At 47.8% G+C, this 27,604-nt stretch overlaps 2 long non-coding RNA genes across 2 annotated transcripts in view; both read left to right on the top strand.

Annotated features, from left to right (window-relative positions):
* Positions 1-838: 838 nt before the first annotated feature.
* On the top strand, positions 839-3,128 carry LOC139436398 (uncharacterized). The gene is made up of 2 exons (XR_011645626.1): positions 839-1,169; positions 2,058-3,128. It is a non-coding gene; the product is annotated as an uncharacterized lncRNA (long non-coding RNA).
* Positions 3,129-16,523: 13,395 nt separating this feature from the next.
* Positions 16,524-27,604, top strand: part of LOC139436399 (uncharacterized) — a 41,012-nt gene continuing 29,931 nt past the window's right edge. Inside the window, exons 1-3 of the long non-coding RNA XR_011645627.1 lie at positions 16,524-16,640; positions 17,985-18,037; positions 19,687-19,848. This is a non-coding gene — a long non-coding RNA (uncharacterized lncRNA). The remainder of the gene's footprint in view (positions 16,641-17,984; positions 18,038-19,686; positions 19,849-27,604) is intronic.

Raw genomic sequence — 27,604 nt, forward strand, 5'->3', positions numbered from 1 at the left:
TTCTCCCAACCATCCCCACGAAGGGCCAGCCGTCAGAGTCCTATTGCTTTGCCTCCTCCACCGCCTTGATTCCTTCTTTGTCTCCACTGTAGCAAGAGCAAAAGCCTCCGGGAGGTCTGCGTGCCTCCATTGCTTTTTTCCCCACGGCAGACAGAGTGATGTTTCTGAAATGCAGTTGTGACGACATCGGGTCCCACTTAAAACTCTTCAGGAACTTCCCACTGACCTGAGGTTGAGGCCCCAAATTCCTTAACAGGGCTTTTTGGACCTTTCATCATCGGCTTCTCTCCTCTCTCCAGTCTTTCCCACTCTGGCCTTTTCACTTTCATCCCATTTCCCTGGAATCCTTCCTCCTTTCCTTTGCTCGCGAGCCCCTGCTCACCGGTCAGATCTCAGGCCCGGGTCCCTCCTCGGGGGGGGGGGGGGGGGGGGCCCTGCCTGGCCGTCTGACATTAGCGGCCCTGCGCGCGGTCTGCTCTCAGCGCCTGCCCGTCCCCGTTCACGACACTCAGCACCCCAAGCTGTCACGTCCTGTTCAGTAATTGCCCTTATTCTCCTGTAAACTATAAGCTCCGTGAGGCCGAGAGGGCCATTCTCGGCGTCTAGCACCAGGCTGCTTTCAACGCCCCGCGCCTGCCAATGACTGTCAAGTGAACCCGATGATATACACAGGCTTGGAGCTCAGCCGGCCCTTGAAAACATTCCCACCCTGCCCTCGCAGCAACATCCCGCGTCCGCTCTTGATGGGCTCCGTTCCAGCTGGCAGACTGCTTTAAATCGAAAGTAATATATTAACAGAGGCACCTTCAGGCGGGGTAATATTTCTTTCCCGTTAGGCCCGTGCGGCCCGCGGACGCTCCCTTGCCGCCGAGGCAGCCCAGCTCCACGCGCGCCGCCGCGTCCCTCCTTCCGCGGGGTTTGTCCTTCGGCTGCGCGGTTGGCATTTTGTAAAAATAGCTGATCAACTGCAGCCCATCCAGTTCTAAAAACGTGCCGGGAACAGTGCCCTGTGTCCACCCTATGGGGGGGGCCACACCTGCTCCTGGGACATTCCGGGACACGCGCTGCTCCACGGAGAACAGAAGGAGCGATTGTTCCGCGAGCGCGCTTGGAGGGACAGCTGGGGCGCGGGCCCCCGCCAGCCAGGTCGCCTGTCCCTGACCAGCCGGGTAAGTTTTCACGCAGCCAGCGATCGAGCTTAACTGACAGGTGTGAAGCGCGTCCTGTTTAACCCACACCCGCGCCCCGCGGCCTGCAGCGGTGAGGCAAGCTCACTTGGGAGCCCGATTAGCCTGGCGTGTTGGGTTTTGTGTGTGAGGGTATGTGTGTGTGTGTGTGGGGGGGCATGTGTCAGAGAGAGAGCAGGAGAGGGAGAGCGGGGAGAGAAAGCCGGATGCAGAGAGACAGATGGACAGAGAGATGGAGAGGGAGGAAGGGGCGAGGGAAAAACAGAAGGAAACAAAGGAAGAGAAGCCGGGCGCTGGGAGCGGAGAGGCGGCCGGAGAGGGAGCCGGGAGCGCATGTGCGACGGGCCCCCTCGCGGCCTTTTAGTGCGCTAAGTGCACACAAATGGAAAAGGGGCCAGGATAGAGTGTCAGCCCCATCTGGAGGACCAGGTGGAAGACGGGGCGAAGTGAACATCTGCACGGGGGTTAGTGCCGTCCCCCCGGGGCCTGGCGTGAGTTCTGGAGGGAGGCCGGCCAGGGGAGGACTAGAGGGGAGCCCCGGGCTTCCGCGGAGGAGCGCCCCGCGCCACGTGGTCGGCCGCCGTCCCGCCCCGGCGAGGCTGTCTGTTCACGCTCCTGGAGCTCCGACGTGGGCTGCACGTGAGGAGGGAACGCCTTCTCGCCACTGTTTGGGGTGGTCCTCGCCCACGCGGGTCTGGAAGCCCCAGCCCAGCCTGCGGGGCCCAGCCAGGGGCTTCAGAAGCCCCGCGAACGGCGCCAGGGGCCAAGCCCGCGTAAAGCGCGCCCGCGCCGCACCCGCCTCACCTATGAGCCCAAGTGTCCTCACAACACCCCGATGGGGTGCAGACTCTCGTGGCCCCCATTTTACAGCCGGAGAGACGGAGAAACCCACCAGCCGGCGCCAAGCCCTTTGCCGTCGGGGAAGCTGGGTTCCAGAATCGGAGCTCGCAGGCGCGTGCTCTCCCGCCTAGGGAGATCCAGCTCTCAGCTTTAGGGGCCTTTCCAGAGACGACAGAAGAGGCGGAAGCGTGTGGTGGGAAGAACGGACCTCGACGGCTCTGAGGTTTGGAGAAGTCCTCTCTAAGCTTGCACCCCCTGCGCGCTGGCATGCCGGCTCAGCCTTTACCAGCTGGGTGCCCGGGGCTACTCACCCAGGCCCGCTACACCACGGATCTTCCTCTGTGGAAGGAGGAGAAAACAGGGCATTTCCCCGTGTTCTTCAGTAACAAGAAGACCTTGATTATGTCGTTTAACCAATCCATGCTCATCTGTGTGTCTTTCTGAACACTGGAGGAACAATTGAGTTTGTTTTTGGCATTAGATGATAAAAAAGTGGACAGAACTTTAACAAAAATTTTTTTTAAGATTTGTTTTATTTATGTATTTGTTTCTCCCCACCCTCTCTTTGTTTGCACTTGCTGTGTCTGTTTGGCTTCCTTGTTTCTTTAGGAGGCACCAGAAACTGAACCCGGGACCTTCAATGAGGGAGAGAGGCACCCAATTGCTTAAGCCAGTTCCCTGCTTTGTTGTTTCTCTCGCTATGTTTTCCCCCTTGTGTCTCATGTCCTGTCATCTTGTCCCATCAACTCGCCATGCTTCCCCATTGTGCCAGCTCCCTGTCCTGCTGTCCTCTTTAGGAGGCACTGGGAACCTCTGCTCCCTGCTTTGTTGTGCTCTCATTATGTTTTTCTTACTGTGTCTCTAATTGCATCAGCTCGCCATGCCTGCCTGTCACGCCAGCTCACTGACTTCTTTGGGAGGTGGCAGGAACCAAAGCACGGACCTTCCATGTGGTAGGCCGGAGCCCAATGGCTGGAGCCACATCTGCTTCCCCAGGACTTTTTTGAAGTAATGCCTCCATAACTTATTGAGTGACCTTTGGTCTGTTATTTTATTTTTTAAATTTGAAATAAAGTTTGTTTGTTGTGTTTTTTTTTTTAAGATTTATTTATTTATTTAATTCCCCCCTCTCCCCCGGTTGTCTGTTCTCTGTGTCTATTTGCTGGTCTTGTTTCTTTGTCCGCTTCTGTTGTCGTCAGCGGCACGGTAAGTGTGGGCGGCGCCATTCCTGGGCAGGCTGCACTTTCTTTCGCGCTGGGCGGCTCTCCTTACGGGTGCACTCCTTGCGCGTGGGGCTCCCCTACGCGGGGGACACCCTTGCGTGGCAGGGCACTCCTTGCGCGCATCAGCACTGCACATGGGCCAGCTCCACATGGGTCAAGGAGGCCCGGGGTTTGAACCGCGGACCTCCCATGTGGTAGACGGACGCCCTAACCACTGGGCCAAGTCCATTTCCCTGAAATAAAGTTTTAGTAATAATAATAATAAAGGACTGTCCTCATGTGTGGTGAGGATTAAATAAGGTTATATGGTTAACTGTGGCAGGTGTCAAGGAAGCCCTCAATAAAAGTTACTTATTATCTACCAAAGGGAGCCCCTTCCTTTTTTATATACTTATTGTAAGGATATTGTGACATGGGGAATGTGGAAGTGCTTGGTCAAATTCAAAGGTAGGGGTCGGGTTATTGTTATCATTAAACACAGCTGAGTCAAGGTCCATGGAGCGTAATGAGTTAATAGTTTCAGAGGACTCTTTGGAGTTGAATCATGTCCCCGTCTGCAGAGACACCCTCAAGTCCTAAGCCATGGTCCTGTGGGTGGGGACCCACTTGTAAATAGTACCTTTGGTTATGAATTTAGGTGAGGCACAATTGAACGGGGCGGGTCTTAATTCAATATGACTAGAGTTCTTATAAGCAAAAGAAATTCAGACCACTGAATAGGAGTCAGGAAATGCCAGAGAAGGAGAGAGCGTGCCAGAGACAGAGATGCATCTACAAGCCCGGGATTGCCACAAACCAGCACCGGAAAGCGGGCCTGCGGATGCCTTGGTGTCGGACTTCAAGCTTCCAAGTGGTGGGACAATAAATTCCTGCTGTTTCAGCCAACCAATCTGTGGTATTTGTCATAGCAGCTCTGGCAGTCTAAGACAAGGACAGAGCAAGACAAGGAGCTGGCAATCTGGTGGGGTGAGATGCGGCTAAAGGAAGAGGAGAAATAGATAAGTAACTTTAGTATGGAATAGGGGGTGCCCCACAAAAGAATTCCGGAAATGTGCTCTGGGGGTCCAGAGGAGGGAGGGATCAGAAAAGACTTAATGAAAAATGAATTTTTGAAAAAGACGAGAAAATTTATTCCTTCAACGCCTATGGAGTCTCTACCACCTCCAACACATTTTTGCTAAAAGCTGGGACTACAGAAATGACTAAATGTCAGAAATGGCCTTGGCGAGAGACTTCACCTGAGTTGGAGGGAGTTGGGAAGGGTGTTTCTAGAGGAGGAAACAGAGTGAACAAATGCACAGAGACTGGAAAAACAAGACAGTTTTGTAAAGTATCCGGGAGTCTACCGTGGCTGGTACAGAGTTTGCAGAGTAATGGAAGGTGAGCCCAGCAGAGTTGCTTGGGGCCATATTTGGGCTATCTTGAATGCCAGACTAATTAATTTGGAAGACATCTGGGAGACATTGAAAGAGATTGAGCTGGTCTCAGTGCAGTGTATTTTACCTATTCTAGAGATAGTCTCCAAAGAAGATCTACTCAAAACTTTTTCAAGTCCAGAGAATGTACATTTGAAAGTCCCAGAGGGTCTCATGAAGCCACTTGAGGGGAAGGAAGGTCAACAGTGCCTCCTGCTCGCCACGGTCCTCCTGTGGGATGTGGGCATATCCTGGCAGAGGAGACCACGTTTCACAGTCAGCTCTGCATTTTGGGGTGTTTTTTTCTCTTGCAGTTTCAAAATTTAATGTGTCAATATGTAAAATTCATGAATGAATGTATATGGCAGGGTAATTGTTCAAGAATTAAAATATATGCCAACAGTACATCGGTAGGTTTTATTTTGTGCCATTTGGGGCTCTTTTCTCTGCAGTTTTTTCCTTGTGGTAAAAGGAGATTAAAGATCATTGCGATTCAAAGTGATGCCTTCAACTTTTGAATTGTCTTTTCCCATTTTTTCACGTATTTGCATATATCTGTCAACTGAATTCTGAATTTCTTAGGAGTAATATTTAATGCAATGTTATGAACACACACACTGCAAAATTGCTTTGACCCTCTCTCTTTCAGTTCACAACCCCATTGCCTTTTCCCTCACCCTCTCAAGAGCACGACTTCTCTCTGAAGATTACAAAGGAGATTAAAGAGATGGAATGAGAGCCTAAAAAAAAAATTTAAAACCTCCCACAAACCCAATAGCCACTAAATGGACCAGAACTTCCAAGGAGAAACTGACCCCTCCCTGCCACCGACCCATATGTGTATAAACTCCTGGGTTTAACCGCAATTCTGCCGACAATAGGAGAAAGGTGTTTTCAGGTGTTTCCCAGTGTGTTTCACAGTGGTGTGTCTCCTGGGCAGTTCTGTGTCCTCAGGTGTGTATTCCTCTGGGGTGAAGGATCAGCTCGTGGCTTCGGCAGGGTGAAAAGGGAGAGCCCTCAGCAGTGGGAGACCTGGCCCTCGAGGATGAGGATAGGACACCTCCCCCCCCACCCCGCCTCTCCGCCCCGCCCCCACCCTGGCTCTGACTGCTCATATCTCTCCCTCCATTGTCATCTAGGGATATTCCTGAGGACCCAGGCGTTCACTTGGTTCTGATTGGCTGCCAGTGCTATTTTAATACCTTGTCAGACCCCCCTGCTTTGCGAGAACAACGCCGCTTGCGTGGGGGCTACCAGCCACAACTGTTGAGGACTTGAAAAGAAACAAAACACCGGGGCAGGCAGGATCTTGGTTTGGTCTATGTTTTGTTGTCTGTTATTTTTATTCCAAATTAATAGCACAGATCAAACCACAATTAAATAACACATCTGCCTGGGGTTTGGGTACCAATTCACAATATGTTTTTGTTCATTATTGCTTTAATTATGGCTCAAAATTCTTTTGAATCTCTCCCAAGTAACAGGTGGTTTTCTGACCGTGATAAATGCTAAATGCTGCTGAGGATAAGTTTTCCTAGCTGTGGTTACACCTAGGCCCCAGGCAGCATCTGAATTAGCGGCCAGCAACAGATTGGAATTCCTTGGGGACTTTGCTTAACCCTTAATTCTCCCAACCTGTTTTCAGTGCACTGTTGGGTGGAGGCTCCCCGAGGCTCCCCCCTTGCGCTCCACAGGGCCAGGCAACAGATGCACTTTTTGTATCAGGGGAGGTAACCGGAGGGTTCAGGGTAGGTCAAAAAGTTAAAATGTCAGTGTTCTGAAGGGTGACGAGTGTAGGAACTTGGTGCGAAATTAAGATGATTTGAATTCAGATTTTTTAAAAAGGAATAAAAGCATCCTTTTATATATCTGCAAAAGAGGATAACAATTAAATAAGTCACACATGAATCACAGAAATTAGAGCGAGGGCAAAGGCCTATTAGATCATCTAACCAATTCCCCAGCTAACACAAAATTATTCCCCACAGTGTTTTTCGGGAGTGCTTTGTGCAGTCTCCTTTGAAAGACTGGAGCAATCGGGGCCTTCATTATTTCCTTAGGGAGACTCTTTTCCTTATAAAAGACCACAGTGTTTTCCTCCTTAGCCTGAGAGTCGAGCTAAAAAAAAAAAAGTATGTGTGGTACATGCAAAACCATTTGCACACTGAAACTGATCAGAGGTGGAAATGACACCTGCAGGTCTCGTGGAAAACAGTGTGAGCACTTGGCATCCACCCCTGCACTCTCATTCCCGGCTTTTCTGCTTGCATTTGCATACTCCTAGGGGCTGGGGTGGTCCCGAGCCCTCCTTTTTGCTATTGCTGATGTCACCATCACAAACTGGTCACATGGAACAATGAACCTCCCCTAATTTGAAACTAGGGGGGAAGATGTTTTTGAACAAATTCTGTTCAGACTGTCCGTGTTTTCGGGAAAAAGAATACTCGGTCATTCAGGAAAGAGCAAATTGCTTAGAACTCCTCCCCTTGGAACAAACTGGCCTTGTCTTGCCGGGGTTGTTGGTGTTGGAGGGGGCTACAGATTGTGCACACACAGGCCCGGGGGCTCCGGGGCAGACATTCTGGCCTCCAGGTTCTCAGAAATCCTGGCCACGGAGTTGGAGATCCAGATGGGCGGCTCAGGCCAAGCTGCCTGCCCAGGTGCCCGGGCTTTGTTGGAATCCCTTTAAAAGGCGGCTTTCAGTTGTCAGAGGTGAGGCTTGGCGTTTGGGGAGGGAGCGACCCGGAGAGGGAAGGATAGCCTTGGCTTCCAGAGCTCGGGAATGCCATGCCGCAGTTTGAACACCTTCTCCTCTGCCATTCCCCCTCCCCCTTCTTTAGGGCTAGACCCACCTGCCAGGCACCGGAGCTCAGAGCTGGCGAGCAAAGGCTCCAACCTCCTGCCCTAGAGAAGCGTATGGATAAGCGAGGTGGAGAAATCATTTCAAAGGCTGGAGGGAAGGGCTGTGCAGGTGGTAAGCAGGGCCAGCCAGGGGGTAGGGCCAGCCCGTGGGAGGGGGCCCCAGGGGAGTCCCCTTCCTGACGCCAAAAGAGGGTACCAGGAAGGCTTCCTGGGGAAGCGGAACTTAAAGGGTAGTCCCGGGAAAGGAAGAAGGGGAGGTGAAGGCATGGCAAGGGAATAACCCAGGTAGAGGCAGAGAGGGCCTGCAGCCGCTGGGGGGTGTGGTGGCCGTGGTGGGGGCAGAGGGGCAGCGCCTCGAAGGCCTTGCCTGCCAGCCTCCTGCAACAATCTGTGAAAGCAGCTTGCTCTCTCCATTTTGCAATGAGGACACCATGGCTCAGAGAAGCGAGGTGCCTTCTCCAAGGTCCAACAGCCCAGGGGAGAGTTGGGTTTAAAACCAGGGCCCCCCAAGCCCGCTGACCATGCTAGCAGGCTTTCTGGGTGGGCAGGTGTCCCGACAGACCCCTGGAGCGAGGGCACAAGGGGCTCGGTGAGCCGAAGAGCCCCAGGGAGCTCGTAGGGTGGCCAGACCTTTTGCGAGCCGCCTCACATGGGGCAGAGGAGGCAGGAACCTCTGCGCCTTAGTTGGCAGGAGAGAGGAAATAACAGGTCCCTGCACAGTTCATCGGCTCCTGTGATTACTTGATTACTCAGAATGACTCATGTCGCTGCCAGACAAAGGGCCTTTTGAAGACTGACCATCCCCACCAGGGCTGAGTCAGCGGGGCTGGAAGGAGCCAAGCTGAGAGGGTGGCCGCGGCAAATCTGAAGCCACGAGGTCTCGGTCTTGGCCTGCTAGCGTGAATGAGACGTGTGGGGAAGCAAAGGGGAGGACGGGCCTAGGGGGTGCTTGCGGACACGTGGCGCCTCTGTCCTGGGCCTCCCGCGGTCCCTAGGTGCCTGCCGGGTGTTCTGATCCGATGGGCGAGGTCGAGAGAAGAGGGCGTGGGCACCTTAGCCCTTCTCCTTGTCCAAAGATCTGCCTGCGCCCGAAGAGCGAGGGCCACGCTGGGTTCCCGGGGGCGGTGCGGGGCGCCCTGCGCTGGCTGCGGAGGGCGGCAGCGCCCAGGCCTCTGGGAGGCGGCTGGGGCTGTGTCCGTTCTGCAGGCTCATTCTCTCTCTCATTTGGGGTGTCTCTAGGTCTAGGCTTGTGGTGAGGGGAGCTTATTCGGAAGCCCCTATTGCTGCCCTCTCTCAATGGTCCTCCCAGTTTAGACTTACTAGAAACCAAGTTGCTATTTTGGACAACTCTGTCCACTTTGCATTGATTCTGACCCCAGAGATGGAGAAAAAAGCGAACAATATGGGATTGAATATTAGTGTTTGAGAGAGACACCTCGTCGCCAGGAGGAGAATTAACTGCTGAGAAGATAGACGCCTTGGATTGTAAACTGAAAACCAAAGGAGCTCAGTTCCCAACTGTAAGATTTTGTTTGAATAAATTATGGTGTTTCAATACAATAAAAGATGACATCATTAAAAATTATTATATAGATCTAAATTGTCTTAAAATATTCATACTCTCAGAGGCAAAAGCAGGTGACAAGACATATACCTACATTTTTGGTTAAAACATATAAATGCATAAGAAAAAAATCAGAAAAAATAAGATCCAAAATATTAATAGATTATCTCTGGGAAGAGGGATTATGTGTGACTTTTTCTTTTTTCTTCTCTATTATTATTATTTTTTCTGAATTGAATATGGATCTCTTGAGTGATTAAAGAAAAATAAAGATCGTAAATGTGTTAAAGAGGAGGTACGGCAAGAGGAAATAGCACTGGGTTTGGAGTTAGAAAGATCTGCTTCTGAACCCCAGCTTTGCTCCTACCAGCAAGGCAGCCTTGGCTCTTGGATCTTTTGTTTCTTTTCTCCCTTGTGGGGTCCCTGGCAATGCACAGTGAGGCAGGCTGCTGTCTGGCTGATCCCCGAAGGTCCACAGATACTCATCTTGTGAACATGACCTTGTGGAAGGCTTGAACTCCACGGCACTGCAGGCTAAAAATGCTGATTTTGTTAGCACACAAGAGTGGATCTGGGATTGATTTACACTAACCAACTTCATAAAAGACTCATGTATAAATTAAGATCCATTTTTTATTTTGATTTGAGAGTGAGGTTTAGTGAGGTATAGCCGGCAACGGACAGGACTCTTGGGTTCTCTATCTAGTGCATTCTTTCCAGGTAGGCAAGTGACATGGGAAACTGAACTATAATAAGCCTTGGCTGAGTGAGCATGGTGTCTTCCAAATCCTTTGTGATCGCCTGTGAAGTGCTGGGCTTTGGACTAGGTGCTGCAGGTGCGAGTGGTGACAAGGACATTTCCTCCGTGAGTATGAAATTGGAACATGAACGATTGTGGAGATGAGCGGTAAGAACTTTGGTCAGGCAGTCCCAGATGCAAGGTTTTCCGGTTACCGTGGGACCTTGGGGAAATCTTTAACTTCTCTGAACCTTATATTCTCAACATCTAAAATGGAACTAACACCCACCTAACTCACAGGCTTGTTGTCAGTACACAATAAGATAATGTCTGTAAAGTGCTAAGTGCAGAGGCTGGCATGTAGAAATGCCTAAAAATGGTAGCTGTTTTAGCTTGATGCATCCATTTTTGCAATAGGTCCTAATAGGGCTTGCTAACTCAGACATTAGTACTTGGATAGGTAGATCTGACTTTCTTTTACTTGACTTTTTTCCCCCTAAGGATCTGCTGTTGACATTTCTGAGTATTGTGATTTTTTTAAAATAATTTTTTGCCTTTTATTTGGAGGTAGCAGGAATTGAATTCCACGCCTAATATATGGGAAGCAGGCACTCAACCACTTGAGCTACATCTGCTACCCCAATTATTACATTTTTCATTCTTTACAGAGTCAATACTTTCCATTAGGCCAGGGGTAGGCAAACTGTTGTAAAGAGACTGATAGTAAGTATTTTGGGCTTTGAGGGCCATGTGATCTTTGTCACAGCTCTGTCGTTACAGCACAAAAGCAGGCACAGACAACGTGTAAATGAATATGTGTGGCTATGTTCCAATACAAATTTATGGATACTGAAATATGAATTTCATATAATTTTCACATGTTACCCAAATGTTATTCCTCTTTTGATTTTGTTTTCAACCATTAAATAATGTAGAAACGCTGCTTTGCTCACGGACCATACAAAACCAGGGGGTGGGCTAGATTTGGCCTGTGTGTCATGGTTTGCCAGCACCTGAATTAAGCAATAGTCAGATGCACTCATTAGAAAACTTCTTAGGACATTGATCTCATCCGTTATGGGTTGATTTTACAATGATTGGTAGCAAGCTTATTTCCAAATCCGTAGGGCCGACCCCACAGACATGCCCTCCCTTTCTCCATGCCTGGGGTGGCAAGGAGCTCTGTATCCCCTCAAAAAACCCCACGTTCTTCGTTTTAATCCATTCCTGTGGGTGTGAACCTTGTAAGTAGGGCCTCTGGTGAGGTTGCTTCAGTGAAGGTGTGGCTCACCTGAATCATGACGAGCCTTCAAACTATTATTGGAGGCCTTCTAGATAAAGCCTCAGAGAGGGAAGACATAGGAAACACCCAGAAGCTAGAAGGCGACGGAACCCGGAAGAGAAAGGAGAAGCCAAGTGAAGCTGCTGTGGACATTGCCATGGGACGGAAGAGCCAAGGACCAAGGATCGCTGGCAGCCAGCCAGCCCACACAGCGGTAGTCTTCTAGGAGGAAGCATCACCTGGGCCACACCTTGATTTTATTCATGTTTCTGAGAATTTTCCTTATTATCTTGAAAGCTGATCAAGTCACTTACCATTGCAATTTCCCCAGCATCTCAGTGTTTTGCAATGGAAGGATCTATGAAATATCTCGTCTTGCATATTTCCAGGAGCAAAACACCAACAGCGTATCTCGACCCATCAGTTGCATACTCTCCCAGCTGCACGAATCCGGATCGGTAACTACATGACAGTAGTCTGTTTTTCTTTAAGCTTCTTCCCTAGTCCTTTGGCGTCTTGTACACCAATCTAAATTCTTCTTTCCTCTGAGAGCTTATTTCTCAGAGGAGACGATTTTGGAAGAGAGATACTAAGATTCTGACCTCTTATTTTTTCTGTCGTGTCAAAGGAGGGAGTAGAAGAAATCCGAGCGTTTGTGTGTGAAGGCGACCTTCGGAAAGTCCTTTCAGCCATGTTTCTTGAGCCTCTTCCAGATGCTCTGCACTGCTCTAGGGGCTGGGATTCCCAGATGGAAAGACAGGGGAAAACACCTTTGCCCTGGGGAAGCTGGCGTTTTAGTGGGGAGGGACAGAACATAAATAAATGAATAAAACCGGAAAATATCAGGAACTGAGAAGTGCTCAGTTGCAAATAAAAGAAGAAGCTGTTTTGATAGAGAATGCCCGAGAGCGTTTTTTTGCTTGTTTGTTTTTTCAGATTGGACAGTTGGGGGGGTCTCTGTGAGGAGGTGACCTTTAAACCTCACGTGAATGGTATGAAGGAAGGAGCGATGTGGAGATCTGAGGCAGGGAGGGGAGGAGACTGTTCAATGCAGAGAGGGAAGCCCGTGCAAAGGCTACCAGATAGGAATATTTCAAGGGTCAGAGAAAATGTCAGTATGGCTGGGATATAGAAATAGCAAAGCCCAAGGGAAAAAGGACTCAAAGAAAAAGGAGAACGAGAATCTGGGAAAATGGTGGCACTAACCCAGGAGACAACAGAAAGGAACCTTAGAAGGCTGGCTGGGCAGCAGTCTCAGAAACAATTGGTCCAACTTAGAATGGGAAACCAGGGGGCCCAATAAAGAGTGTCTTTTATAAAAAAGGGGGCTACATTACACAAATTTGTCGATTAAGAACCTGGAAGATTTTAGTAATAAGATGAATGCCTAGGTCATCTGTTAAGGAAAAAAAGAAAGGTGAGCCCAATTCTGAGGAACATAAAAGTTCAACCCAAAATTCATAGTTCACATATGAAGTGTAAAAATGTGGCATGGTTTAGAGCCATTGATGTAATGTAAGAAAAGAGAATGCATCTGATCTTGGGGACTGGAACATGCTCCTTGCAGCCCAGGCTTAGCGACATATAGTCTGGTTGCTGCAATGAATTTCTCTGAGGTCAGTTACGCTACTTGGTGCCGCAGTGAATGATATTTATGCAATAACAGTATGTTACAGCTGTTGTCTGTGGGTTGAAATTTTAGATTCAACCTATATGGACAAAGCAAGAAAGACCCAAATGGAGTGAAGGATAGAACATAAATGCTGTAAGCCTTGAATGCTGTAGAAACATAGGCACAGTTGCCCCACCCTGGAGGTGGCTCTACCCCAGATGATGTCATTTCCTGTCTTACCTAAGGACGCTCAGGTGGGAGGGCTTCAGAGAATTTTTTTCCAGGGAGAACTTAAATCATTTTTTTTTTTAAGATTTACTTTTTAATTTATTTCTCTCTTCTTCCCCCCCCCCCCATTTGTCTGCTCTCTGTGTCCATTTGCTGTGTGCTCTTCTGTGTCCACTTCCACTCTTGACAGCAGCTCAGGAATCTGTGTCTCTCTTTGTTGCATCATCTTGCTGCATCAGCTCTCCGTGTGTGCGGCGCCATTCCTGGGCAGGCTGCACTTTCTTTCACACTGGGTGGCCTTCCCTAAGGGGCGTACCCCTTGTGCGTGGGGTCCCCCTATGCAGGGGACACCCCCGCATGGCACGTCACTCTCTGCGCGCATCAACGCTGCACGTGGGCCAGCCCCACACGGGGCAAGGAGGCCCGGGGTTTGAACCGTGGCCCTCCCATGTGGTAGGCGGACGCCCTATCCATTGAGCCAAGTCTGCTTCCCAAGAATCTAAATCTTAAACCTTAAATTCTTTGGTATGTTTTAAAACGTAAAAACTTTATTGTGGTAGCATATCATTTGCCATTTTCACGATTTTTCAGTGTATAATTAAGTGGCATTTAAAACTCTTACCATGTTGTGCTACCATCACCAGCTTCCACTACAAAAACTTTTTCATTGTCCCAAACAGAAACTCTGTACCCAAAAAAACAATGACTCCCCATTCCTCCTTCCACCCTCCTCCTGGTAACCTCTAATCTACTTAATATCTCAGTGAATTTGCCTCTTCTAGAGATTTCATGTAAGTGGAAGCATACACTACTTATCCTTTTGTGTCTGACCCCTTTTACTGTATGTAGGGTTTTCAAGGTTTATCCATGTTGTAATATGCATCAGGACTTCAATCTGTTTCATGGCTGAAATATTTTTAAAGTTTTTTTGAAATGCTTTGCCTATATTCCTTTAATAATCTTATTTTAGAAAAAGTTATCCTTTAGTTCTCTATCCCACAATATTTGTGAAACATATCCCATGTCCTAGACCATATGCCATTTGCTGGGGAACAAGTGGAGAACAAGACAAAAATGTTTGTGTACTCACACAGCTTATATTCCAGTGGGGAGACTGTGTCTTTTCCCAAGTACCTGAAAAACCCAATTTAAAACAATGGAGTATTACTAACGTCTCAGTCATGTCAAGGGACTCTTGAAGGTTGATTGCCCTGTGTTCAGGGTTGAATTCTGTCCCCCCAAAAGATACCACTGAGTCCTAACCCCCAATATCTCAAAAAGTGACTGTATTTGGAAATAGTCATTGCAGTTGGAATTACAATTGGACCTCATTTCACACAACCAATACTTTCCAAGACCCTTTGCATAAGTTGAAAATCAGAGGAAACCCCATTATCTAATAAGTATTTCTTGTACAAACATACCTATGACACATTTTTAAAATGAGGCAAGTAAACACTCTAGTAACAATAAATAAACAAAATTAATCATAGAAATCATATAACAAAATTTTAATTCTCTTTCTCTCTGCCTTCATGTTTTTCGAGTGCCAATTACATATACCCTAATTTGCATGTGTTGAGTTTGTGCAAAATGAGGTCCTACTGTAGATAAATTAAGATGTGGTCTGGGGTGTAGCTCAGTGTTTGAGGGCCTGTTTCCCATTTTCCCATGTATGAGGTCCTGGGTTCAAACCCTGGTACTTCCTTAAAAAAAAAAAAAAAGAAAGAGGTGGTCCTACTGGAGTAAGGCATGTCCCTAACCCAATATGAGTCCTTATAGGAAAAGGAGAAGAAAGAGACAGACACAGAGGGGAGACTGTCATGTGATAACAGAGGCAGGAATTGAAGTGTTGTGGCTATAAGCCAAAGAACGCCAATAATAGCCAGCAAACTTCCAGAAGGCAGGAGGATCAGGAAAGGAGTCTCCCCTGCAGCTTTCGGAGGGCACATGGCCCTGCTCACACCTGGATTTTGGACGTCTAGACTCTGGAGCTGTGTGACAATCCATTTCTTTCTTTTTTTTAAAAAAATTTATTTTTAATATATATTTTATTTATTTTTAAAAGATACATAGATCATACAAAATGTTACATTAAAAAAATATAGGAGATTCCCATATGTCCCATTCCCCTCACCCCCCCCCCCCCACTTTTCCCACATCAACATCTTCTTTCATTAGTGTGGTACGTTCATTGCATTTGATGAATACATTGTGGAGCATAGCTACACAGCATGGGTTATTGTTTGCATTTTAATTTACACTCTTTCCCAGGCCATTCAGTGGGTTATGGCAGGATATATAATGTCCTGCATTTGTCCCTGCAATCTCATTCAGGACAGCTCCAATCCTCGAAAACGCCCCCATATGACACCTCCTTTTCCCGCTCCCTGCCTTCAGCACTCCAGTGGTCTATGTTTAAAACCACCTAGTTTGTGGTACTTTCTTACAGTAGCCCTAGGAAAGGAAGACACCATGTATCTCTATTTTCAGACCAGATCTTGTTCTGGAGCTGCAGAGCTGCATGCCCCGGTATCTAATGGGCATCTCCAAACTTGATCTTCCTCCAGTATCCTCCAGATCCATCAGGATGGCTCCTGTCCTTAACCTGCCCTCCTACCCTCTCACACCCAAACACTGTGCCATGTCCAGTTGATCCCTGAATCCTGTTGATCCTACCTCCTTGCAGAAGACAAATCATTTCATCAGTACAATCTCTGCAGCTCCTACTTAGTCCTGGTTATCATTTCTCACTTGGATTATTGCAACACACCTTCCACTGGTCTCCAGTCCAGTTCCCACAGTGCGCCTGGAGGGATATTTCAAACAAACAAATCCTATCATCTCATTCATCTGCCTAAAGATCTTCAATGACTTCCCGTAGCCCTAAGGAAAATGTTCAAATTCCTTATTATGACTTGCAAAATTCCAAATTGCTTTTGTAATCTCCTCTACTTTTCTTCCCAGTGTCCATATCCCCTCCAGCTGAATTTTTCTTTCTCCTCGCTCCTCTCTCATGTTTGTTTGGTGCTTACACATAGATCTTGTGCTTACACATAGATTTGCTCTATCTCTTCCCATAATGCTCTCCTCATCCCAGCTCTCTTCTACGGGACCTTCTGGCTCCACTGCCCAGCCAGCTTCCTGTGTTGCTGGCAGGGGCCAGAGTCTATGCCTGGGCCGGAGGGTCTGCTGGTTTTGGTGTCACTGTGCTTGGGGTGGAAGATATTAAGGATCTGGGTGTCTACCCCATTTTGGTTCAAGTCGCGATTCGACCACTTCCTTGGATAAGTTGCTTAACTAGCCTCTGTGGACTCCTGTGAAATGGGGAGACTGACAGACTTACCCCAGAGGGAGGTTCCAAGGCATGTACAGTGCCCTGCAGTGTCCAAAGCACAGCAAACCCCTGCGAGTGGCAGCCAGGCCCTGCCCTGCAGCCCTTACTTTTGTTCCTGCTCTTACCCTTCTGTCTTGGCTTACATGTGCACTTCTCCAAGGGGCTGTCCCTAGTCCCTAGACTGGGACAGGGCCCTGGCCCTCTGCTTGTGTACCTCCTGTACTTCCCTCCGTGACATGTATCATCCTTTACTGCAATCACTCGGTAGATTGTCTGCTACTGTGTGAACTCCACGAAGCTGGGCACCAAAGATGGGATGTTTCCTGCCATCTTCCCAGTGCTTGGAACAAGGTAGGAGCTTGGTAAAATAAGGATGAATGAAAAATGCATGAGATAGATGGAGAATTTAGGAAACCTCAGCTGACCTTGGAAATAACTTTCTGACCTTGAGAATCATGGGAAACTGGGATGCTGGCACAGGACAGCTCCACTTCTAGAAATGCATCTCTGAGTCTATCACTTCGAAAAGCTTTTAAAAATGTATTTCTTAAGACACAAATGTGAGTGATGTTGCATACATAAGACAATTTTTACAAAATTAAATACAAATATACTAGAGAGAAAGAAAAAGAATAGCAGCTATGTATGGCAGGGGAAGCATAGAGAGTTTGGAAGGTGATGAACTTTGTTTTTTGTTTATTATTATTTCTTTTTTTTTCTTTAACATTTATTTATTTATTTCATTCCCCCCCTCCCCGGGTTGTCTGTTCTCTGTGTCTATTTGTTGCGTCTTGTTTCTTTTGTCCGCTTCTGTTGTGGTCAGCGGCAAGGGAAGTGTGGGCGGCGCCATTCCTGGGCAGGCTGCACTTTCTTTCACACTGGGCGGCTCTCCTTACGGGGCGCGCTCCTTGCGCGTGGGGCTCCCCTACACGGGGGACACCCCTGCGTGGCAGGGCACTCCTTGCGCGCATCAGCACTGCGCATGGGCCAGCTCCACACGGGTCAAGGAGGCCCCGGGTTTGAACCGTGGACCTCCCATGTGGTAGACAGACGCCCTAACCACTGGGCCAAGTCCGTTTCCCTTGTTTATTATTATTTCTTAAAGATTTATTTATTTCTCTCCCCCCTCCCCGCACCCCAGTTGTCTGTTCTCTGTGTCCATTTGCCATTTGCTGTGTGTTCTACTTTTTTGTCCGTGGCATGGGAATCTGTGTTTCTTTTTTTTTTGTTGTTGTTATATCATCTTGCTGCCTTAGGTCTCCCTCCGTGTGTGCGGTGCCATTCCTGGGCAGGCTGCACTTTCTTTTGCGCTGGGCGGCTCTCCTTACCGGGCGCACTCCTTGCGCAGTGGGGCTCCCCTACCTGGGGACACCCCTGCATCAGGGCTGCACATGGGCCAGCTCCACACGGGTCAAGGAGGCCCGGGGTTTGAACCGTGGACCTCCCATGTGGTAGACGGACGCCCTAACCACTGGGCCAAGTCCCCGTCCCTATTATTACTATTGGAATAATGAAAGTGCTCTAAGAATGATTGAAATGTTGAATGTATGTATATGTGATTACACCAAACACCACTGATTGTACACTTCGGATGAATTTACGTTTTATTAAAATGTATCAATACAATTGATTTGTTAAAAAAATATTTCTCCATTAAAAAAAAATGCTCACTTTCCAACCATGTTCCTAACGTAGAGACTATCAGGAGACGTGTCTCAACACCCACACGGTGGATCCGCCCTTACCTGGTGAGCGCAACTGGCTGGTAACCCACCCACACCCCACACCCCTCGGCCCACAGTGGCGACTGCCCGGGAAACCTCCTCCTTTCCGGGCTGAGCTGAGCATTCCCCCGGGCCCTTGTCCAGGCCTGTCCCGGGACCAGGCGGTGCTCCTCCCGCGTGGATGCGGCTCTCGGCCGAGGCCCTGGCGTCGGCGAGGGCGGGACGCGCCGGCAGCGGCCTGGCTCCTTTAAGGGCGCAGGCGGGTCCCGGAGCCCCGCGGCTCCCCAGGCCCGCAGCCGGCCGCAGAGCCCAGCTGTCGGCGGGCTCCGCGGGGACCCGCCGTGCTCACGGGCGCGGTCATCTGGTAACCCCTCCCGGCTCCCGGGCGAGCCGCGCGGTTACCTCATCCGCAGCCCGATGACCTCAGCCCCGGAAAATGCGGCGAGGGCGAGGCGGGGGCCCAGCGGGCTGCCGGCGGGGCCGGGCTCCCGGGGCGCTCCGGGGCCGCTGCTCTCCACGTTCTGCTCAGGAAAGCCGCCGCAGAGCTGTCCCTCTGTAATTATTCCCAGTCAAGAGCCTATTCATAAATCAAATGGAAGTGTCTGCCGAGGGGCGGGCCTGGGAAGGGAGGGCGCCTCTGCAGAAAAGCGTGGGCCTACACCTGTGGGCTGCTGATCGCAGGGTCCTTGGGTTCCCCCCCAAGAATGGTCACTGCCCGCGGGCTAGGCAGACCCCCGGCCCCCACCCCCCGCCTCTGAGGTAGGGCACTTTGAAGATGTTGGCATACAAACAGGATGTGAAGCACAGCACAAAGGGGCAGAGGCAGGCACACGCTCTCTTAACTTGAGGGTGGGAGCGGCACTTGGTATTGTTTTTTCTTTCACTGTTGATCATTTTCCTTGAATTATATTTTCTCTCCCCCTCCAAAAAATATGGCATGTGATGACTAGGAATAGAAAATAAATTACCTTTGCCATAGGCGGCTGGGTTTATTAGCCTCTCTCCAGCTCTTCACAATGTAAAGGGCAAGCTGACCTAGAGAGGTCTGCTCCTTCCAGCCGGCGCGGCCTCGCACTGCTCCCGCTCCTGCTCTCTCTTTCTCTCTCTCAGTAACAGGAGCCCTGCTATTTGGGCCTTTAACAGCTTAACCCTTCGTGCTACTCCAGAGCTCTGGGATTTCTTTGGGAATAGTGTCCGGCTTGGGGATGCCAGTAAAAATCGCCAGGCAGCCGAATTATGCTGCCCATAGAACATAGCTGTGCATACCATAAAAAGAAAAGAAAGCAGAGAGGAAAAACACGCCCAATAAATAAAAAGGGAAGACACAAAACAAACAAAAGTGAAAGAGCTCCAGAGGTCACAAGAATTTAGATGGGTAAGAGCTGCACAATGAAAAGCCTTTTGGGGGGAGGGGGAAAGGGGGAAACTCATGCAAAGGAGCAAATATTTATAAACTTACAGATTCCTCTCACGAACTGCAAGGAGATCAATTAGCAATGGAGGACCCATTGCTGTTTTTTAAAAATGCTTGCAAAACCCGGTTATTAAAGGTGGGATCTAACTCTTCTGGGGAGGGAGGCAAATGCGAGGCTCTGATGAGCAGGGATCATCATTTCAATGGCGTGTTTGTTGTTTGCTCCCAGTCATGCACTTGACATATTCCTTCTTATTAGAAAGCCTGGAGCAGCACTGGAGAACGTTCAAGTGACTTCCCCCGAAAATCTGGACTCCGGGACACTCCCTCTGCATGTCGATGAATGTACCGCGAGCGAATTGCCTCCCCAACTTGTCCAGAGCCGCCTAGACTGCTCGCAAAAGTGGTTTTTAAGAGCAAGGTAAGCAGGGCAAAGAACCGGAGGCTGTGTGTTTAAACAATTACGGGCCTGTGTGGTCCCAGCCTCCTGCTGCAAGGTCTCCAACAAGATGGCATAATATGTGCATTTTACATATCAATAGGGAGGAGGCTGTTTCCAGATGGCTGTACCTATTTCAAAACCACCTTTTTATGCAGAAGGAAGCCTGTGTGACCTCCCTCCAAGTAAACGTGTTTTGTCAGCCCTGGGAATGAAGGCTTAAAAAATGGTCTTGGGCTCTATTTCATGTCCAGTCCAACATGTGGTGTGTGCACAGCTGTTCGTGGCTGGCATGCGGTAGCATATTAAAAGGAAGATTACCATTTTTCCATTTTTTCCCCTCCCCTTCTGAACGCTCGACATGCATATATGAAACTTGTGGAATAAACAGGCATAATGAGACAGGGAAGCGGCGTCTCCAGGCACTAGTCGGTGCACATCTGGAGTTGGTAGCATTCTAGAGATAGTTACTTATTCCCAGGAGCTGCCGCCCGAGTGGGAATGCTAGCCCGGTATCCATGGTGAGCCTCCCTATCTCACCAGGCCAGGTGCGCGCGCGGGTGTTATTTCTTGGAAAGGCTGTCCTCTGAGGGGGTGGGGAGGGGAGGGGACAAGAGAGGAAGGAAGGAGAAAAAACAGAAGGGAGGTAATTAGGCGCCACCTTGCCCAACTGAGCCAGCTCATGCGTCTGAAATCGGGGCTGGGTATTGGAAGGGCGGTGGTGGAGTCAGATGACGCTTGCAGGGCCACCCGCCAGCCTCCACGCTGGTTTCTATGGGTACAGGACCAGGAAAGAGAAACCCTGCGGTCAGGAAAGAAGCACAGGCACCGCCACCAAGCAGGACGGTGCCTGGGAAGGTCCTTGCTATTCATTGCCTCTGCAGCGTGTTGCTGGTCTAGAAGGGATTAGATGGATTTCTTCCCTCCAGTTAAGAAATTGGGAGTATTTCAGAACCTCGTAGGCTGCTGTGCAGGAAAAGGTTTGGAGGGATAACCTTTTTATGGATAGATGACTAGCTGACCTTTATAGTAGTCCCATGGAATGGGTAGAAAAAGTAAGGAGTTGGGAACAGGATGGACCTGCTTTATAATTAGGAGTTACTCAGGAGCTGGGCTGGGAAGTTTTCCCAGGAAGAGATTCCATGATCGTTTCGTAGATTCGTGGATTTTTTTCCTGGAGTTGCAAGATGGTGCGGTCCCAGATGCTCTGTGTAAAACAATGCCCCACAGGGGAAAGTCAGGGAGGGGAAGTGTGGAGTCCAGCTTGAGGCCACCCTAAAAAAGGGCTATAAACAGCAGCTGCTTCTATTGTACATGCCAAATGCTGCCTATTAGTTTAGGTCTCCTAACTCCTTGTTTCTTTCTCTTAAACCAGATGTGACCAGGCAGGAGTTTGTCAATTCATAGGTGGATCCCAGATGGTGGGAATCAAGGAAAGGAAGCAGAGGGGCACACGGGGAGTGTGGGGCCCAGGAAGGAGAGCGTGCGCTGCTCGAAGCCAGATGCTCTGCCTTCCTCTGCCTCTGCTTCTGATCTGCGATTCCACCACCAGTCCCCCAGCCTTGACTGCTGAGGCCAAGTGGGAACAGGGTACTCGAGATTTCTGATCTTCAAGCTCCAAGATGGATAGGTAGAAGGTACAGGCCACATTGAGAGAAGGTTGGTGGCTGCAGAACAGTACTCAGAGGAGGCAGGGAGCCCAAATGGAGGGGGTTCGTTAAATGCCCAGGCAGTAGATAGCGATGTCAACCTCAGAAGCATATAGCCTCTGGATTAGTGCGTGTGTGTGGTGACTGTTCAAGAAACTGCATTCAGACATTCTGAATTAATCCCTTCTTAGTTCTCCCTCTTTCTTTCTTTTCCCGTGTTAGAGCACCTTTGGGGGTATGAGGCAAAGGGCTGTTCTGAGCAAGTTGTGCTCTAATGAATACAGCCAAGAGCCAGGGGCACAGAACGGAGAGACTGGGCGAGCAGCCACTCTCGCCGAGCTTATTCCTGACCCTACATCAAAGGGAGGTGGCCCAGGAAGTGGACCCTTAAGCGGCAGCCTTCTGTCCCTTATGCCTTCTCCTTTTCATGGAGATGAGAACAAACTATAAGCTCTATCTTCTGATGGGCACAATGGTGCTGCCAGAGTGGTTTCTACCACATTGTATGTGACAGTCAGCTCCAAACTATACAGCAAAGAATTCTCATACACAGCTGGTGGAAGAGACATGGGAGTAACCATACTGGAGAGTGGCAGTTGAAAAGCACTTAGCCAGAGAGTATACTTTTTTATGCCATGGCACAGCAATCTCAATACATACCAGAGAAACTCTTGCACATGTCCTTAAGGAAACAAATGTGTAATATGTTCGTCACAGCATTATTTCAGGTTTCACAGAGTTGGAGATAACATAGCTATCCATCATTTGGGGAATAAATATAGGAAATGTGGAGGAAGCTTACAGGGGAATACCACATAGCAATCCCAAGCAATGAATAAGGGCCATATACAGCAACATAGTATTTTAGAAAAGAGTGTTGAATGAAACAGTAAGAAACAGAACAAGATCTATAGCAGGTTACCATTTAAATAATGTGAGGGAAAGCATATACATACAAACAACATCATACTTTTAAGATAGATACATTTTCAATGTATCAATACATTCGATTGGTATCTATTGGGTGGGTGGGGAGGTGTAGGAGAAGACAGGTGATGGGAATGGAGAATTGAGGGGAAAAGCTCAAATAAAGGAAAAGAGAGATCATGAACTGACCAATTTTGATAATGTGCCATGAACTGAAGAAATAATTAACTGAACTCTGTACCTGAATTCCTATGTATAAAATTCTATAACATCTATCTATCTATCTATCTATCTATCTATCTATCTATCTATCTATCTACCGAATCCATCATTATCTATCAAATGCCATAGTGTCTGTGATAAGAGGTACTATAAAATGCATATGTAGCATCATCATCAAAACCAGTCAATCATCTGGTCATCAAATACTGTGGGTTAATACTGTGCTAGGTATGATAGCGGCACACAGAAGTATATAGCATTGTCCTTGTTCTTATAAGGCACACTGGAAGGAATATGTGAAATAATAGCATGTAATTCAAAACAGTCCATGTCAGTAAGGCCCAGACGGTGTAAGACCAGCACACGAGCTCTAGGAGATTAAGAAGATGATTGGAGAGGACAGGAGGGTCTGGGAAAACAAAACGGCACAAGAAATTTTGCCCAGGGCAGTGAAGGATGGGAGGGGGTGGCTGGGAGGAGGGGGCGTGGGGAACATTCTAGGGTGAGGGCACAAAAGCCTGGGCACAGAGGCAGGAAACCCAGGCGGGGGCGGGGGGGAGCACGAGGGAGCGGTCAGACCCAGCCGAGGGGCAGTTCTGAGCGTGGGGAGAGTGAGATGCCGTGAACACGTACTGGTCTGTGCAATCTTCATCTTCTGAGAATGTACTTTCCTTCGCCTGCAGGTCCTCTGTCCACAGGAGGCTGAGGGGCGCATTTTGTGTAATCTCCTTAAAGCCTCGTCTGGCCTGCTCAGGGGAAGGGCACCGAGAGTGGGCTTTGGGATTTGGCCAGCAGGTGTGTCTGCAGCCACCGGCATCCTCTTTCCCTTTTTGTGCTTTTCCTTTTCCACTTGGGGCTGCCTCCCAGCTTTAGTTCATTCTCCTGACACTTCCTAAAATGACAACTCCACGTTGGCAATGTTACATGGAAAATTCTCGCTCTACACTAAGGACTTCCAGTGACCATTTCCAAAGATCTCTCTAAAAATCAAAATCATAACATGCGTGAGTTCAAAGAGTCAACAATTCTGGGAGGCCTGTGAAGAGAATCACAAGTCCCAAGCTTCCTTCCCCTTCTATTTCTCCTAAGTCAGAGGCAGTCGCTGGAAGCTGTATTGATGGATTTCTTTTGTATTAACTTCTATATTTCTATTGAATGGGATTATGTTGCTACTTTTTAATGTTTTCAAATGTCAGTACTATCTCCGGACTTTGCACAAAGGAAGGAGGGGGGGGGGGTTTAGTTGTCTTTCCTCTCTGTCCGTGACACAATGAATATTTTCCATTCCCTGTTGTCCCAATGTAGTTCATATTATAATTTTCATTAGGTCAATACTCAGAGTATGTTATTCAGAGCTGAGCCATGTAGCAACATAGTAATTAGGATTGTTTTTCCTTCTCCAAATAGCTTCTGAGCTCTCACACAGTAGACACATGTGGCTTTTCAGTACTTGAAATGTGGTTAGTGTGACAGAGGAATTGATTTTTAATATGATTTAAATTTTAATTAACATCCAAATTTTAAAATTTTGATGGTTTTTGGAAAAGTTTTGGGTATGTTTGGAACAACTTGGGCATGTAAATAACTTTTTTTTTACTGTAAACTTTATGAAAATAAATATATCTGAAATCAAGGATTTTTGAGAAAATTCAGTGTGCAAATTGAGTTGTGTTACATGTGCAAAATACACACTGGATTTCAAAGGCCTACAATGCAAAAAGAATATAAAATAGCTCATTAATAATTTCATATTGATTAGACATTGAAATAATGTTTTAGATATATATTGGGTACAGTAAAATATATTAAAATTATTTTCAGCTGCTTACTTTTTTAATATTATTAAAATTTTTAAGTGTTGTTTAATGTTTACTATTCTAGTGGCTACTAGAAAATTTTAAATTACATTTGGGGTTCACCTTATGTTTCTACAGGAGAGTGTTGCTCTATATTATAATTGTCTTGTTTATTTATTTGGTTTTGCCATGCATTTATCAATCCTCAATTCCCTCGAGATAAACATTCACATCAGACCTTCTGTTGCTTCAACTTCCAGGAGAAGTTTCTCCTGGAGCTTCTTCTTTTTTTTTTTTTTAAAAAGATTTATTTATTTATTTCTCTCCCCACCCACCCCGTTGTCTGTTCTCTGTGTCTATTTGCTGTGTCTTCTTCTTTGTCCGCTTCTGTTATTGTCAGCAGCACGGGAATCTGTGTTTCTTTTTGTTGTGTCATCTTGTTGTGTCAGCTCTCTGTGTGTGCGGCGTCATTCTTGGGCAAGCTGCACTTTCTTTCGCGCTGGGCGGTTCTCCTTATGGGGCACACTCCTTGCATGTGGGGCTCCCCTATGCGGGGACACCCCTGCGTGGCACAGCACTCCTTGTGTGCATCAGCACTGTGTGTGGACCAGCTCCACACAGGTCAAGGAGGCCTGGGGTTTGAACCATGGACCTCCCATGTGGTAGACAGACGCCCTAACCACTGTGCCAAGTTCACTTCCCTCTCCTGGAGCTTCTGATGAACTTTGGAGCTCTTGTATGAATGAGCTACTGTCCTTCTGAGATCCCCCTTCACTCATGTCCTGAGAATTCCCTTTATTGATGAAGCCTGTTTCCTGGATCTCATATTTTCCTCCTTCTTGATTCTTTCTTCTATTTTCTGGAACACACCCTCCAGGAGTTTCTTAGAAAAGGTGAATGGGAGGTAAATTTTTTGAGACCTCATTTGTCTGAAAATGTCTTCCATTTACCCATGTACTTGCTTGGTAACTTGTCTCGGTAGAGGAGTTCGGTATGGAAATATTTTTTCAGAAGTTGGAAGGCATGAGGCCATTGTCTTCTAGCTTCCTTTGTTGTTGTCAAAAAGTTTCAAATCATTTGATTCCTTATCCTTTGTAAGCAACCTTTCTCTCTCTAGAAGCTTGCAGAATCCTCTTTCTGTCACCAGAGTTGTGAAATTCCAATAGCATATGATTTGGGTGTGGGTCCATTTTGGTGAGCCTCAGTGAACTCTTTCTCTCAGGAAACTCATGTCCTTCAATTTTTGGAAATTTTCTTGAAGTACTTTGTGGGTGATTTCCTCTCCTCCATTTTCTCTGTTGTCTCTCTTTGGAACTTTTTTATTTTTTGGGTATTGGTCTTTCTGTACTGTTCTTTTAATTTTTCTAATCTTTTCTCTCCTCTTATTTTCCATCTCTCTCTTTTGGTCTCTTTTCTAAAATGTTTCTTCAACTTATCTTGCAACTCTTCTGCTGAGTCATTCATTTATGCTGTCATATTTTTAATATCTAAAAGCACTTTTCTATTTTTTTCCTACTTAATAGTATCTTGCTCCTGTTCTATAGATATGGTACCTTCTCCTACATCTCTGAGGACAGTATGATAGTTTGTTTGGGTTTTTTTTGGTTTTGTTTTGTTTACCCTGTATAGTTGGTTTCCTCCAAATCCCCTTTCTTTGCATGTTTTCTCTCTTTCTTTAATGATAAAGTCTTCTTCAATTGTCTAGTCATCCTGGATTGTTTCACATGTTTAGGGTTGGGGACTAAAGTGATTGGGAGGTGTCTACCTGGGAGTGGGGTCTTGCTGAAAGTGAGCTTTTCTGCAGAGTGGTCTGTCTTAGATGGCTGTTGGAGAAGCCCCAGGTCAGTTGCTATGGATCTTTCCTCTAGAGCTGGGCAGAGTCCCTGGAGGAACATTTCCCAGTCTTTTGCCTGTGTTCTGGGAGCTCTGTTGGGGAAGAGGGCTTGGGATTTCAACATTTAGCAAGTGTACATTTATCAAATTCATCTGTTTTAGGAAGGCATATCCCAGCCTGCTGTTGAGTGCCTCTTCCAGTTATCTATTTTTGTTTAACAAACTACTCCCAAAACTTTGTGACTTGCAAAAAAATTTGGTAAGCTTGACTGGATGGTGTGCCTTTGATCACATGGCCTCCATGTGGAGGGTACAAGTCCAAGCTAGCATCTTCAACCCTGTGGCTGATGCCTCAGTCCTTCTTAGCATCTCTTGCTCACTCTCCATGGCGCCTTACCCTTCAGGGCCTCTTCATGTGGCTTGGCTTTCTCGTGGCATGGTCATCTCAGGGTGGTTGCATCTGTTGCCTCAATTCTAGCTTCCAGTGAGCAGGAAGGAAGAGTTGCCAGGTCAGTTGACCGTATTCTATTGATCAGAGAAGTCATAGGGCCTACCCAGATTCAAGGATGGGGAGAAACAGACTCTTTTTCCTAATGAAAGAGGAACAATGTCATATTGCAAAACAGCATATCTGAGGTCTGGTCATCATGATGGTAGGGTGAACACCCTGGAGGCTCTGTTCCCCTACAGAAGCTTTGAACAAGAAACAAGAGCTGGCAAACCATCTTTCTCAGAGCTCAAGAAGCAATAAACAATTGTAGTAACAGGGTAAGTGCCAAATAAAGAAAAATGCAATATTAAAGGAATAGGGGGAAGCAGCTGTGGCTCAAGCAATTGAGTTCCAGTTTACCATATGGATGACCTGGATTTGATCCCTGGGACCTCCTGGTAACAGAAAAAAAGAAAAAAGGTGTCCCAGACCTGCACAGAGAGGTGCAGGCACCTGCGTGGCCAAACGATGCACCAAAAAGATGATGACGCAACCAGATAGAAAAAAAAAAGCAGTAGGATTTTGTGGCACACTGGCTGGCTCCTCTCCCATACCTCTCTGGCTCAGCATGGAGTCAGGCCCCATTCCCAACGTGGGTCCCTAGTCCTGGTTCTGAAAGGAGTAGAACAGTCCTCTTGCACATACTGGGAATATGCATGTTTGGGCCCATATGTCTGGTGGTGGCCTGAAGGATTGAACCAAGACACTCATTGCAGGCTTACCATCCCAGAACCTGTCCTGTGTGTAGAAGGCAGCTATCAGAATTATCCTACAAAACACTGTAGGAGAAAAGTCAAATTGCAGCTACTCAGAGCAAATGT

Source organism: Dasypus novemcinctus, chromosome 14, assembly GCF_030445035.2.
Source record: "Dasypus novemcinctus isolate mDasNov1 chromosome 14, mDasNov1.1.hap2, whole genome shotgun sequence".
Lineage (NCBI taxonomy): Eukaryota > Metazoa > Chordata > Mammalia > Cingulata > Dasypodidae > Dasypus > Dasypus novemcinctus.